Genomic DNA, 14,400 nt, shown 5'->3' on the forward strand with positions numbered 1-14,400 from the left:
TTTAGGAATTCTGTGTTGTAAACATTTTAACTAAAACAATTTGAATTTAACCAGTTTATTGAATTTCTCTTAATTATACTACATGTTTTTCAAACTGAAAATGTTAAACACAATCCTTTCCAGATAATTTAGGGTAACATTATACAAAATAAGTTGTAATACAGTTATTTACACTAGACCGGTAAGGTATTAAGCACTCTTTGTCTTCACTTTAAATGAACCTGGACTGTGTCTTTCTTGTTTTATCCATCTACCATAATATTTAATCTTAATTTTTTTCTATATAGCTATCAGTATCTGTCTTTACTGCTGAATTTGTCTCTGAATAGAAGTACGTTTTAATATAGTTTTTCCACTGTTGTAGTTTGGTGAAGCTTCCAGAAATTTTTTAATTTGAAAAAACAAATGGACTTTGAATAAGTTCTAAGGAACTAGCTTATGAATAAAGTACATGAATTGGTGGTACTATTTTTTTTTGTCTGCCTGGATACCTTTATTATTTGCTTATTTCTGAGTTCTTACCTATGATATGGATAGTGTACAATATTATTAAACTCCAAATAAATGGAACATTTCTATGTGAATGCTAAGAGTGTGGTGAGCTGTGTGGTAGTCTGATATTTTCAAGTAAAATGTACTCACATGTTGATTTATTGGCCTTGTAAGCAAAGTTCCCATAAAACTTGAAAGATCACTATTAACACTCATAACTTGTTTTTGATTGGTTAGAAAAATCAACGATTCCATCTCTCAAGTAAGATTCTGGTTACTTTCCCCTGACGAAGTATAAGTAGGATGCATTTCTGATTCATTGTTTTAAGATAAAGCCTTAAGATATTTTAAAATAGAATTCTACACAGATTTCCTAGAACACATAGCTGCATGAGAAGAGCAGTTTTCAAAAGAATGTCTCAACTCTGGAAATGTCATTTCTGTTTTGCTCTTTTATCCTCCTTCCTGCCCCCCCTCCCCTTACCTCATCTTGCCACTGTAGGACAAGAGATGTGATGAAAGTTGGAAAATAGTAATTTATGGAGAAAGCCTGTGTTCTATGCTTTATGAAAGTAAATTGTAGAAAATTAATGTTGTGACAAGATGATTCTATTTTGATGAATAAAATCATTGAAAAGCTATCAAGCCCCACTGTTCCTCTGCTGTGAGGTTTTTTCCCCCCTCTCTATTTTGCATGTGTATTCTTGGCTTTCTTCCCAATTAGTCCTTACCAAAGAGTGATAATTAGGGAGATAGGATTTTGACCTACCTTGTGAACAATAAAAATACTTACCACCCATTTTTCTACTTGCTAATTCTATGTGTACTAATACTGTGTGCTTTCAGAAAGAAAAGCTCATACTTCTGTGATTCCTACTTAACAAAGGAGATAATAGAATGCCAGAATTAAAACAATTTTAAAACTACTTTATGGACTCCAAAGTACAATGTCCAAAAGGACTGCAATGCTTGTTTCATGTCTGATGATTGAATTCCTGTACATCTTAGGGGCTATATTAGATTTATAATTTCTTACACACTTTTAAGTTCCTCAGTGCAAGAGCAGTAAATTAAAATTTTACCTTTAAATTAACGAGTGTTTTGCATAGGTGATACTTTCACATGGTTCAAAAATCTGAAAGAGTAAATGAGTATATAGTAAAAGATTTCCTTTGTATGTCCTCATTTTTCTAGTTCCTGTTGTTTGCCCTGCTCTTCCCTATGAATACAGAGAAAGACAAATACTATATGATCTCACACGTGGAATCAAAAAAAAAAAAAAAAAACAACAAAAAACAACACCCAAACAACAACGGCAACAAAAACCACAATAAAAATCTGAACTTACAGATACAAAGAACAGTTTGGTGGTTGCCAGAGACTGGAGATTGAAGGTAGACATAATGAGTGAAGGGATTCAAAAAGTACAATTTTCCAATTATAAGTAAGTCCTGGGGATATAATGTACAGCATGGTAAGTGGTAATACTATTGGATTGTATATTTGAGAGTTGCTAAGAGAGTAGACCCTTAAAAATTCTCATTAAAAGAAAAAAAATTATAACTGTGTTGATGGATGTTAACTGGCCTTACTTTGGTGATCATTACTTTCACAATAGATACAAACATTGAATCGTTACACCTGAAACTAATATAATGCCATGTATCAATTACATCAATAATAAAACTGTTGTTTCTAGTTTCTTAGGTGTGCTACCAGAGTTTTATTACATAGAAAAGCTAAAACAAGCATATATTCTTATTCCTCCACTTAAAGCATATTTTACAAATATTTTCCTCCTGATTTTTTTGTACTTAACACAGTATACTTTGGAGTTATTTTTTTATAGCTGCATAATACTTCATTGCACTGAAGTACCATCATATATAATTTAGCAATTCCCTTACTTACGGATATTTTATTTTTTTTTAACAATCTTTTGATGTTATAAACTATTTTGCAAAGAATGTTATACATACATAATTTTATACTGTAGGATAAATTGCCACAATTGGAATTGCCTGATCAAAGAATATATATGTGTTTTAATTTTTATGGATATTGTCAAATTGCTTGTCTGTAGGCACCATGCTAATTTCTAGTTTCACTGAAAATATATGAGATTACTTGTTCCCCTCAGCTTTACTAATAGAATGTGTTGTCAACTTCTGGAATTTTGCCAGTATGGTAAATGAAAAATAACATACTTGTGAATTTTTAATTTGTTTTTAGAAGTATGACTGAAGTGAAACATCTTTTATATATTTAAGCAGTACATTTTTCTGAACCTTATTTTTTTCCTCCTATTTTTGGTCTTTTTATTGATTCCCAGAGGCTTTCTATACATGATGCATTTTTCTTTGATGTCAAGTGAAAAATGTGTTTTAGTTTCTTTTCTTTTTTTTTTTTAAATTTTATTTATTTATTCATGAGAGACACACACGGGGGGTGGGGGGAGAGGGAGAGAGGGAGAGAGGCAGAGACACAGGCAGAGGGAGAAGCAGGCTCCACACTGGAAGTCCCATGTGGGACTTAATCCTAGGTCTCCAGGATCATGCCCTGGGCTGAAGGCGGCGCTAAACCGCTGGGCCACCCGGGGCTGTGCTGTGTTTGAGTTTCTATCATCTGTGTTTTTTCTTTGATTATATGTATTTTTTATTATTTCCATGAGGAGTTGGTTGATCTTCAGTTTAATATATCTGGTTTTTTTTTATGGCTTCTGGAGTTTTAGTCATAGTTAGAACTTCAAGATTGTAAAGGAATTCTATCTTCTAATACTTTTGTGTTACTTTTACTATCTCTTAAATCTTTGGAATTCTCGTTTGGAATTGTTCAGTAATGATAAGGTTTTTTTTTTTTCTTTATGTTGGTTACTTAGTTTTTTTTGTTTGTTTTGTTTTGTTTTGTTTTAAATTTATTTACTTAAGAGAGAAAGCATGATGGAGGGAAGGGAGAGAGGGAGAGAGAATCTTCAAGGCAGACTCCTGCTGAACGGAGAGCCTGATGCAGTGCTCAATCCCAGGGCTCTAAGATCATGACCTAAACTGAAATCAAGAGTCAGATGCTGAACCACCCCGGTACACCCTCCCACCCTATATTTTGTGTTTTTTTTTGTTGTTGTTGTTACTTAATTATTGAATGATCTGTTTAATTGCCAGTACTCACTGATACTGAGGCTTTGTAATATGTTTTAACAGCTAACATTTCTAAACTACTTTTAATATTCGAAATTGCTAAACTGTCTACTTATGAGTTTTTCTGGACAATCTTATTATTTTTTTCTTTATAAACTTCTAGACTGACTTATTTCATATAAGAAGTTGGTCTTTTTACTATGATTGCATTAGATTTTCAAATTAACTTAAATTGCTATCTTTATGATGTTGAAATTTGTTCTCAAAACCATGATATTACTTTTCCATGTGTACAATTTTTTAGATATCCCCCACTAGTATTTAAATTATCATGTAAGTCTTGCACATTTCTTATCAACTTGATTCCTTGGTGTATATATTTTTGGTACTATTATTGATTTCTGCACATTGAATTCTAATCCTACCCCCTTACTGAGGTCTTTCACTATAGTTGTTTTTCAGTTAATTATATTTTCCAGGTATATAATCACAGCTCCTCTAACAAATCATTTTTATTTTCCACTTTCCAATTTGTATTACTCTAATTTGGTTACTGCTTATCTAATTGCCTTGGGTTGCACTTAGATATCAGCTTTATTTTTATTTATTTATTTTTGAAGATCTTATTTATCCATTCATAAGAGAGGCAGAGACACAGGCAGAGGGAGGAGCAGGCTCCCTGCAGGGAGCCCAATGCAAGACTCAATCCCAGGACCCTGGTATCAAGCACTGAGCCACCCAGGTGTCCCCCCCCGCCCCCCGCCTTTTTTTTGTTTTTTAGATATCAGCTTTAAATAATGTCAGTTATAATGGGCATCTTTGTCTTACCTTTGACTTACAGGAATGTTCCTAGTATTTTATCATAAAGCATGAGGATGGCTTTTGGTCTGAGTTTGGATATATTTACTTTGTTAAGGAAATATCATCTGTAGAGTAATAGAATTGTAGCTGGACATGTGGACGCCTCCTTGAGACATATTTCTCAGCCTATGGTGCATTTAAGTGTGGTTATTTAATTAATATGTGGCTATGTTCTTGCCAATGTTATGTAAGTGAAAGGGATATGCGATTTATTCCACAACCTTTCTTTTCGCTTCCTGCTGGGAGAAAACTGGAAGTGATAGCAGCCCAGCTTCAGCTGCACAATGACAGCAAGGCCACCAGGTCCCAGAAGAGATTCCCTGAAATGCTATTATTACATTATTATTTGAGAAAGGAAAATAAATATATTTGTTCTTGAAACCATTTTATTTTCCCATCTTATTATACCACTTAGCCTTTTATTCATACTGATCTACATTTAGTCCTAGATTTTAAGTGATTTGTTTTATCAAGAATATATATATTTTTGTATGTGAAAAAGTAAAAGGTCCTTTTCCATCTGGGGAGATGATCATGTAATATGTCTCTAAATATATTGGTATAAATTATATTAATAATTTTATAGTATTTGATCACCTCTGCATTCCCTGGAATAAGTCACATTTGATATGAAATATTCTTTTATAGTGGTTCTGGCTGTGTTTCATTAATATTCGTTTGTAAAATTTTAAGTTGTTTTTGTTTACCGCAGTCTCTATCAGGTTTTGATACTAATGTTATGTTAATCTTTGTGGAGAGAATATAAGTTTTTCTTCTCCCCTGTTTTAGGACTGTTTTAAAGCATTGGAACTTCACTATTCTTTAAAAGTGTGGTGGAAATGGGCAGCCCGGATGGCTCAGTGGTTTAGCACTGCCTTCTGCCCAGGGCATGATCCTGGAGACCCAGGATCGAGTCCCACTTCAGGCTCCCTGCATGGAGCCTGCTTCTCCCTCTGCTTGTGTCTCTGCCTCTCTCTTTCTCTCTCTCTGTCTCTCATGAATAAATAGATAAAATCTTTTAAAAAAATAAAAGTGTGGTGGAATTCACCTGTAAAACTTCCAAAGCCTAGAGATTTTATTGGCACTTTTCTCTAATTTGTCCATTGAAATTAGATTTTTATTCTCCTCTGGAATCAGTTTAGGGGAATTATATTTCCTAGAAAGTTATGTACTTCATCCAGATTAGAATTTTTTTTTGAATAGAGGTGAGTAAAATGGTCTTTTCTGTTTCTTTTATTTTTCTCTATTTAATGGCTTTTTTCCTCCCCTTACTCTTATTTTTGTGCTTGTGTTTTTTCTTATTTATTTGATTAGTTTAGCTGTATTTTATTTTTTTAATGAGAAGGCTTTTAAATTTATTTACTAAGTCTACCCTTTTCTCCTAATTCTTGATATTAATCATTTATCCTATTTTCTCATTGAGTTTTTTCATTTTCTTTTTCATAAATTTGATTCAGATGTTCAATTTGCTCTATTTTCTTCTTCAAACATAATTATAAAAATTAAATGCTTGGTGTTTTCCTCTAAGCAATGCTTTAACTACATCCCATGAATTCAGATATATGATGCTTTCATTAATATTCTTTTCTTTTTTTAAAAAGATTGTATTTATTTATTTGACAGAGAAAGCACAAGCAGGGAGACTGACAGGTGGAGGGAGAGAGAGAAGCAGCTTCCCTGTTGGGCAGGGAACCTGATGCAGGACTCTATCCCAGGATCTTAGGATCATGACCTGAGCCAAAGGCAGCTTAACCAACTAAGCTACCCAGGCGCCCTCATTAATATTATTTTCCTATAAGTTCATAAATCTCTGGCTATATGTCTTCTTCAAGGAGGGAGTTGTTTTAGAGGGAATTTCAAAACTTCCACAAGAGAAGACTTTTTATCATTTTCCTGGTGTTACGATTTTTAGATTTTGCGTGTTCAGAATATATTTTCTGTGATATCTAGAATTTGGATATATTTGAGAATGTCTTTTATAGCCTAATATATTATTAATTTTCATAAATATACTAGAAATCCATAAATATGGGTCATTGAATAGGGTGGTTATAGTTTGGTTGTATGATATATCAAACAGTTATAACTTGCTAATGAAGCTTATTTTGTGTGGCTTTGTGATATATCAAACAGTTATAACTTGCTAATGAAGCTACTTTGTTTTCTTGTATTTTGAAGGAAGAGAACCAGTCCTCTGTAGCTAGTGTGTTTGTCTTTTTTTAAAGATTTATTTATTTATTCATGACAGAAAGAGAGGTAGAGACATAGGCAAAGAGAGAAGCAGGCTCCATGCAGGGAGCCCAATGTGGGACTCGATCCTGTGACTCCAGGATCATGCCCTGAGCCGAAGGCAGACGCTCAACTACTGAGCCTCCCAAGCGTCCCTGTTTGTCTTTTCCTTTACTTTCAACTTTGCGGATGTTATGCTCTATTATAGTTATTTTTAATGGTTGAACTTTTATTGAGAATTGCATTGTGTAGGATTATAAACACTTGACACAATTTTAGACTTGAAATATACCTTGCATATGAATATCAGATGTTCTATTTTTGTTTCTATCTCATTGGTATCTTTGCCTACATTTTAATTTTTGTGAATCCACTGTGTTAGGTGTTCTTTCAAACATTGAGTTAGGTTTCTCTTTCTGATTCAATCTTAAAATCTTTTAACAAAGCAAACTTATTGATATTGATATACTAGATGTATTTTGAGTGCTGTCATATATTAACTTTTTTGTTTTCGTGTTAGCTTTATTCTGTATTCTATCATTATGTTGTGTCTTTTGCTTTAAGTATTCACTTTTTTTTTGTTATTAGGAAGGTCTCATATTCTATGGGTTATGTTTAAAACTGTTCTTTTATATTATACCCTTAGATCTCCTTTTCTTTAGAGTGTATCAGTTTTCTACAAGGTAATTCAGTAATGAACATGAGTACCTGCCTCTTCTTCCCTTTTCTCTTTCCTCATTACCACTCATGTCTGAGTTTATCTTGGGTTTACTTTGTGTAAAATACATTTCTATTTCTGCAGTATTTTTGGGTCTGCTTTAATGATATTTGATATTAAGGCAATAAACATTTTTTTTCAAAAAATTTTTTCAACTTTCTAATCTTTTTCTCCTTATTTTTACTAATTGTACCATTTCTACTTGTCAGAACATAGAGTATTAGCTTTCTGTTTTAGTCTCCTCAATTCTTCTCAATCCTCAAATCTTTCCATGACTTTCCCTAGTCATATTTTATTGACTTAAGCCTGTCTAGTATTATCTTCAAGTAGGATTAGTTTTTGTATGCTAAAAAGCTGTTTGTTGTCTTCATTCTTTTAAAGGGTTTCCCCCAAGTTTTTAAAGGTATAATAGAATGTAAATGTATATATTTAAGGTGTACAATGTAATGATTTGATATATATATACAGTGTGAAATGATTACTACCACCCAACTAATTAAAACATCCATCACCTCATGTAGTTACCTTTTCTTTTTGGTTAAGATCTGTTTTAGCAAATTTCAAGGATACAATACAGTATTATTAGCTGTAGTCACTTTGCTGTACATTGTTGCTTTTATTCTTATTTGTTTATTTTAGAGAGAGAGAGCAAATGCAAGTGGGGGAGGGCCAATAGGAGAGGGGGAGAGCAAGAGAACCTCAAGCAGACTTCCATGTAAGTGTGGAGCCTAACACAAACCCAATCTGACACTGAGATCATGACCTGTGCTGAAATCAAGAGTCAGACTCTCAACCGAGCTGAGCCACCCAGGTGCCTCATGTTATTTTTATTCTTGAAAAACAACTTGATACATACTTTTTTTTTCTTTGAGGATCTTGTAGATGTTGCCGTTTTATGGAGTTGAGTGCAACTGTGGAGAAATTTGTATTTTTCACTTAGGAATAATTGTTAATTTTTCTGGTCTGCTTTACTTTAATATTTAAAGTTCAGTAACACTACTAGGCTGTGTATCTGGGTTGTATAATGTGGGTTAGTTTTTTACGGTCCACAGTGTAATTTTAAATACATATAGTTAAGTTTTATTTTATTTCAAGGAATATTTTTGGAATTGTATTTTTAAATTCTTTGTTATGCTATTTTGTTTTTCTTTTTAAGCACAGCAAATATGTATTTATCTACTTTGTCTTCCATATCTATTTTCTCTAATTCATTTTAAGTCTATTTCCATTTAATTTGTTCTACTTTTTTTGTGTGTGTCTTATGTCTCTTATATTTTCTACAGATTTGTTTACTCTAAGATGATTTTCTTTTTTACTATCATTTCTGATTATTTTTCCTTAGTGTTTCTTGAGTTCTGACTACTCATAATTGAACTCCTGTTGAATTCCCACTTTTTTCTTTATGATTTAAAACAATTTTTTCTCCCTTTATTTTATAAAATTAATGACAAAAATTTGAGTCAGATCTTTGTTCTGTTGCAGAAAAGAAATCTCGCATTCCTTATTTGTTAGTAAGTTTTACTGCTCTTTCTCAATATTTTTCTTACACTGTGTATTGGTGCTATGACATATTTTTGTGGAAATAGGAATACCTCTGAGATATTGTGGGTTTGGTTCCAACGAACCACAATAAAGTGAATATTGCAATAAATCAAGATAAATGAATTTTTGATTTCTCTGTGCGTGTGAAAGTTATGTTTATACTGCAGTTTGTTAAGTGTGCAATAGCATTATTTCTAAAAATTGTACATGTACATATCTTAGTTAAAAATATTGCTAAAGAATGATAGCTATCATTTGAGCTTTCGTAGAGTTGTAATATTTTTGCTGGTGAAAGGCCTTGCCTCAATGTTATTGACTGCTGACTGATCAGGGTGGTGGTTGCTGAAGACCAAAGTGGCTGTGGCAATTTCTTAAAATATGAGAACACTGAAGTTTGCCCTATCTGTTGATGGGGCTAATTTCCTTTCATGAATGATTTTTCTGTAGCATGTGATGCTTACTATTTGATAGCATTTTACCCAAAGTAGAACTAAAATTGGAGTCCATTCTCTCAAACCATGGTGCTGCTTTATCAACTGAGTTTATGTGATATTCCAAATCCTTTGTTGTCATTTCAACAATTTTCACAGCATCTTCACCAGGAGTAGATTCCATTCAGGAAACCACTTTTTTGCTTATCCATAAGAAGCAAGTCCTTGTCTGTCCAAATTTGATCATGAGATTGCAGCAATTCAGCCCCATCTTCAGGCACTGCTTCTAGTTCTCTTGCTATTTCTACTACATCTGTAGTTACTTTTACTACTGAAATCTTAAACCCTTCAAAGACATCCATGATGGTTGAAATCAAGTTCTTCCAAATTCCTGTTCATGTTAGTATTATGACCTCTTTCCATGACTCACAAATGTTAATGTCATCTAGAATGGTGAGTTCTTTCTAGAATGTTTTTACTTTACTTTGCTCAGATCCATCACAAGAATCACTGTCTGTAGCAGCTATAGCCTTACAAAATATATTTCTTAAATACTAGACTTGAAAGTCAGAATTACTCCTTGATTCACAGGCTGCAGAATGGATATTGTATTAGCAGGCATAAAAACAACATTGAGGGATCCCTGGGTGGCGCAGTGGTTTGGTGCCTGCCTTTGGCCCAGGGCGCGATCCTGGAGACCCGGGATCGAATCCCACGTCAGGCTCCCGGTGCATGGAGCCTGCTTCTCCCTCTGCCTGTGTCTCTGCCTCTCTCTCTCTCTCTCTCTGTGACTATCATAAATAAATTTAAAAAAAAAAGAATTTAAAAAAAAAATAAATAAAAACAACATTGATCTCATTGTGTATCTCCATCAGAGCTCTTGGGTGACCAAGTGCTTTGTCAGTGAGCAGTAATAATTGGAAAGGAATTTTCTTCTGCCTAGTTGGTTTCAAAGTGGACTTAAAATATTCTGTAAATCATGTAAACAGACTTATACACGGTTTATTGTTCTATTGATAGAACACAGGCAGAGTAGATTTGGCATAATTCCTAAGGGCCCTAAGATTTTCAGAATGATCAATGAACATTCTCTTCAACTTAAAATCACCATCTTCATTAACCCCTAACAAGAGGATCAGCCTGTCCTTTGAAGCGAGGCATTGACTTCTCCTCTCTAGCTATGAAAGTTCTAGATGTCATCTTCTTCCAGTAGAAGACTTTCTCATCTACATTGAAAATGTGTTGTTCAGTGTTGCCACCTAACTTAATGATCTCAGCTAGATCTTCTGGATAACTTGCCATAACTTCCACATCAGCAGTTCCTGCTTAATTTTGCACTTTTATGTTATAGAGATGGCTTCTTTCCTTAAACCTCATAAACAATCTCCTCTAGCTTCAGACTTTTCTTCTGCAGCTTCCTCACCTGTCTTTTCCTTCATAGATTCAAAGATAGGGTTTTCCTCTGGATTAAGCTTCAGTTTAAGGGAATGTTGTGGCTGGTGATCTTCTATTCAAACCACTTAAACTTTTTCCATATCAGCAATAAGGCTGTTTTGCATTCTTTTGTGTTCACTGGAGTCACACTTTACATTTCCTTCAGAAACTTTTCTTTTGCAGTCATTGCTTGGCTACCTAGTGCAAGGGGCCTAGCTTTTCACCTGTCTCAGTTTTGACATGCCTTCCTTTCTAGGCTTAATCATTTCTAGCTTTTGATTTAAAGTGAGAAATGTGCAACTCACCCTTTCACTTGAACACTTAGAGGCCATTGTAGGGTTGTTGATTTGCCTGATTTCAATATTGTTGTGTCTTAGAAAATAGGGAGTCCTAGGAGAAGGGAGAGAGATGGGTGAGTGGCCCGTCCATGCAGCAGTCAGAACACACAATGTGTATCATTTGTTTGCTGTCTTATATGGACATGGTTTGTGTCACTCCAAAACAATTACAATAGTGACATCAGAGACCACTGGTCACACATCATCATAACAAATATAATAATTATGAAAAAGCTTGAAATCCTGGAAGAACTACCAAAAGGTGACATAAGCACAAAGTGAGCAAATGTTATTGAAACAATGGTGCCAAGAGACTTGCTCAATGCAGTGTTGCCAAGACCTTCAATTTGTAAAACACAGTATCTGCCAGATGCAATAAGACGAGATATGCTTGTTCTCAATATTGAATGAGTAGGGTCTTCCTGCCTTAGCTGTATTAGCAGAGGTGTGAGTGGGACGGGGTGGGGGATTGGGGTAGCCTTTCAAACTTTACTACTTAAGACTCTCTTTTTAGTTGCTTGCAGAGAAGCAGAGAGCTCACTGCAAATATGGCTCATTTGATTGATTGATCTTTTTCTCTCTGTGTGTGTGTGCCTATTGTTTCTACTTCTCTGCTTCACACTGTATCCAGGAAGTCTTCTGCACCATTCCTATTCCCTCCCATACTTTCTGCCATTTCAGCACACAGTGAGGTGTTGGGGTGGTGATGTCTTCTACTCTTAACTATGCTTTCTCTCCATGGTGATGTATTTTTGCTGGTATTTTCAGAGAACTGTCACTGCTGTTTATTTAACCTCACTCTTCACTTTATTTTCCCTTCACGTCTTCTCATTCTGCCAGACCTCTACTCTATTGACAAGACAGTTTAGCATACAGAAAATAAAGTTTTAACACCTCAGGGTACCATACAAGTTGAGAAAGTGTTTTTGCTGATATCTTTGGAAATCTGCCATGGAAGGGCCATCTCTGCCTTTAGTTACAGTAACTTCTATGTAAGTTTTCTGTCCACTCTCCTTTCATTTCGGGAGCTTGTACAAGTTTGTCAGATGTGCAGATTTATCCTTACACACTTGCTGGAAGAAACAGAGATTAACTTTTTTTCTTTTTATCTTGTTAATTTTGTATCCTATTTAGGAAGTGGAAATGTTTTTTCCTTCTGATCCCATGTTCACACTAGAAGACAGTGAAATTTTATTTGTTAATTTTGTTCATTTTATTAGGTTTATTTGCATTGGTGACTATTATACATAGGTCAAAATGAGATGTGCATCATTGTTGGCTATAAAATTAGCCAGGATTTAGAATGATAAAGTGAAAGCATTTTCATAACTTTTCTTTTCTTCCCACATGAATCATGCTGATATCTATTTCTTGTTTTCAGTATTCATAGACTGTTTTGTTACTGTGTGACCATATTATGCTTTAACTTAGAGTTGTGTGAGAAAAGTGGTTCTTGGTCTGTCCTCATAATGACTAAGCATTTCATGTGCCGTGTTAGGAAATAAAAGGCATTACTTTGCATTCTGAGATAGTTACTTATCTGTATAAGTCTGTATCTAATCACCTTGCCTAGCACTAGACCCCCAAATTAAAGAAGACTGGATCTCTTATAAATTGCTAACTTTGTAATGGAACCAACTCATTTGCTGAATTTTGCAGAACTCGTATGTAGAGGCATATGACATTCCTTGCATATATGATGAATGAAGGAGGACACTGCTGGTTCTGTGAACAGAATAATTGTAACCTTGGTAGCCTTGTACTTTCTAATTTTTTTTCTCTCAATACCTGTTCTTTTTTTTTTTTTTTAAAGATTTTATTTATTCATAAGACACACAGAGAGGCAGAGACTTAAGCAGAGGGAGAAGCAGGCTTCCTACAAGGAGCCTGATGCGGGACTCGATCCCAGGACCACAGGATCAAACCCTGAGCCAAAGGCAGATGCTCAACCACTGAGCCACCCAGGCATCCCAATACCTCTTATGTTCTTTGTGAAGGATCCTTATGGATGTTTAAATTTTCCAAGTAAAAATTGGAATGGGTTTGTCTCTGCTTTTCCCTTTTACCTGTGATATTTCCCTTTCTGACAGAAACAAAAACAGCATTTCTGCTATGTTTATGCAAGGATGAATAGATAAGGTTTAATTAAGGAGTCTCATTTAATATAAAGTTTAAGATTAGGTCCATGATAAAGTCTTTAATTATAAACATTTGTATTTATTAAGTATGATAAAAGCACAGAGTAATGACCTAGGCTTATAGAATATGTAATCTAGATGTGGAAACAAGGTGAGGCTTCATGAAAGGTGCATGTATACAATATAGGCCAGAGATTGACTAGTGCTAAAAAAGAAAAAAAAGGCAATTCAACCTAATTGAAATACAGGATCCATGATTAGGTCAAGAGAAAGTCTATCTAGTTAATAATTCAGAGTTCACTTGATCACTTGGACTACTGTCAAATTCCTTGTCAGAGTACAGAGCAGCTTCCTAACAGAGGTGTGGGTAACAATAAGCTTACATAATTTTCTAAAACAATTTTAATAGAATTGAATCAAGAAAATAATTAAAGTGTAAAATAACTTTAAATTTATTCTTAACAGTGCAGTTTCTTATTTGTGAACTTTTGTGTTATGAATTCAACTACTTCTATCAAGCTTTTAAAAAATTATTGTATCCAACTAGCACCATAATTACTTCTAGGGAAGGTACTGTGTTTTGGGGAAAAATACTTGATAAGCCATTTGGGATGAAATGTGAGAGATTTTGAAAACAGTAGCGCTAGCAAAAAATTAAGGTGTTTGATATGATAAGATGGGAAGAGTTTATTTTGATCTACTGTATGGCCTTGAATCTCAGTTTAGAGGTTCAAGGTAATCCTTGAGAACTTTTCTAGATCTTGGAGGATAGGGAAGTTTTAGTAGACCTTCTGAGATACCATTTTATGTAAATATAGCTTCAGAGTCATCAATATTTAGAGTTTTTATAAAAGGAACAGTTGAAAATATACAGTTTTAAGATAATGATGTTAATTTTTTCAGAGAATACGTGCCATTTATTTTCCCCAAAGCTAGTGAAATTTTGCTGTGGTCTGATGTCAGCAGCACAGATGAGATCTGTATGAGTACCTTCAGTAAATGTTTGTAACTGGACAGGTAGTTTTGTAGACACCTTACACATAATCAGAGTGAGAGATGGAGTCTGTGCCAAGTGTCTGTTTG

General features: G+C 34.2%; 1 protein-coding gene and 1 long non-coding RNA gene across 12 annotated transcripts in view; one reads left to right on the top strand and one right to left on the bottom strand.

The window, feature by feature from the left end:
- NRG1 (neuregulin 1) overlaps window positions 1-14,400 on the top strand; it is a 1,069,619-nt gene that overhangs the window by 64,898 nt on the left and 990,321 nt on the right. The gene's annotated exons all lie outside the window — the stretch shown is intronic.
- LOC144283996 (uncharacterized) overlaps window positions 1-14,400 on the bottom strand; it is an 83,042-nt gene that overhangs the window by 1,325 nt on the left and 67,317 nt on the right. The gene's annotated exons all lie outside the window — the stretch shown is intronic.

Source organism: Canis aureus, chromosome 15 (genome assembly GCF_053574225.1).
Source record: "Canis aureus isolate CA01 chromosome 15, VMU_Caureus_v.1.0, whole genome shotgun sequence".
NCBI lineage: Eukaryota > Metazoa > Chordata > Mammalia > Carnivora > Canidae > Canis > Canis aureus.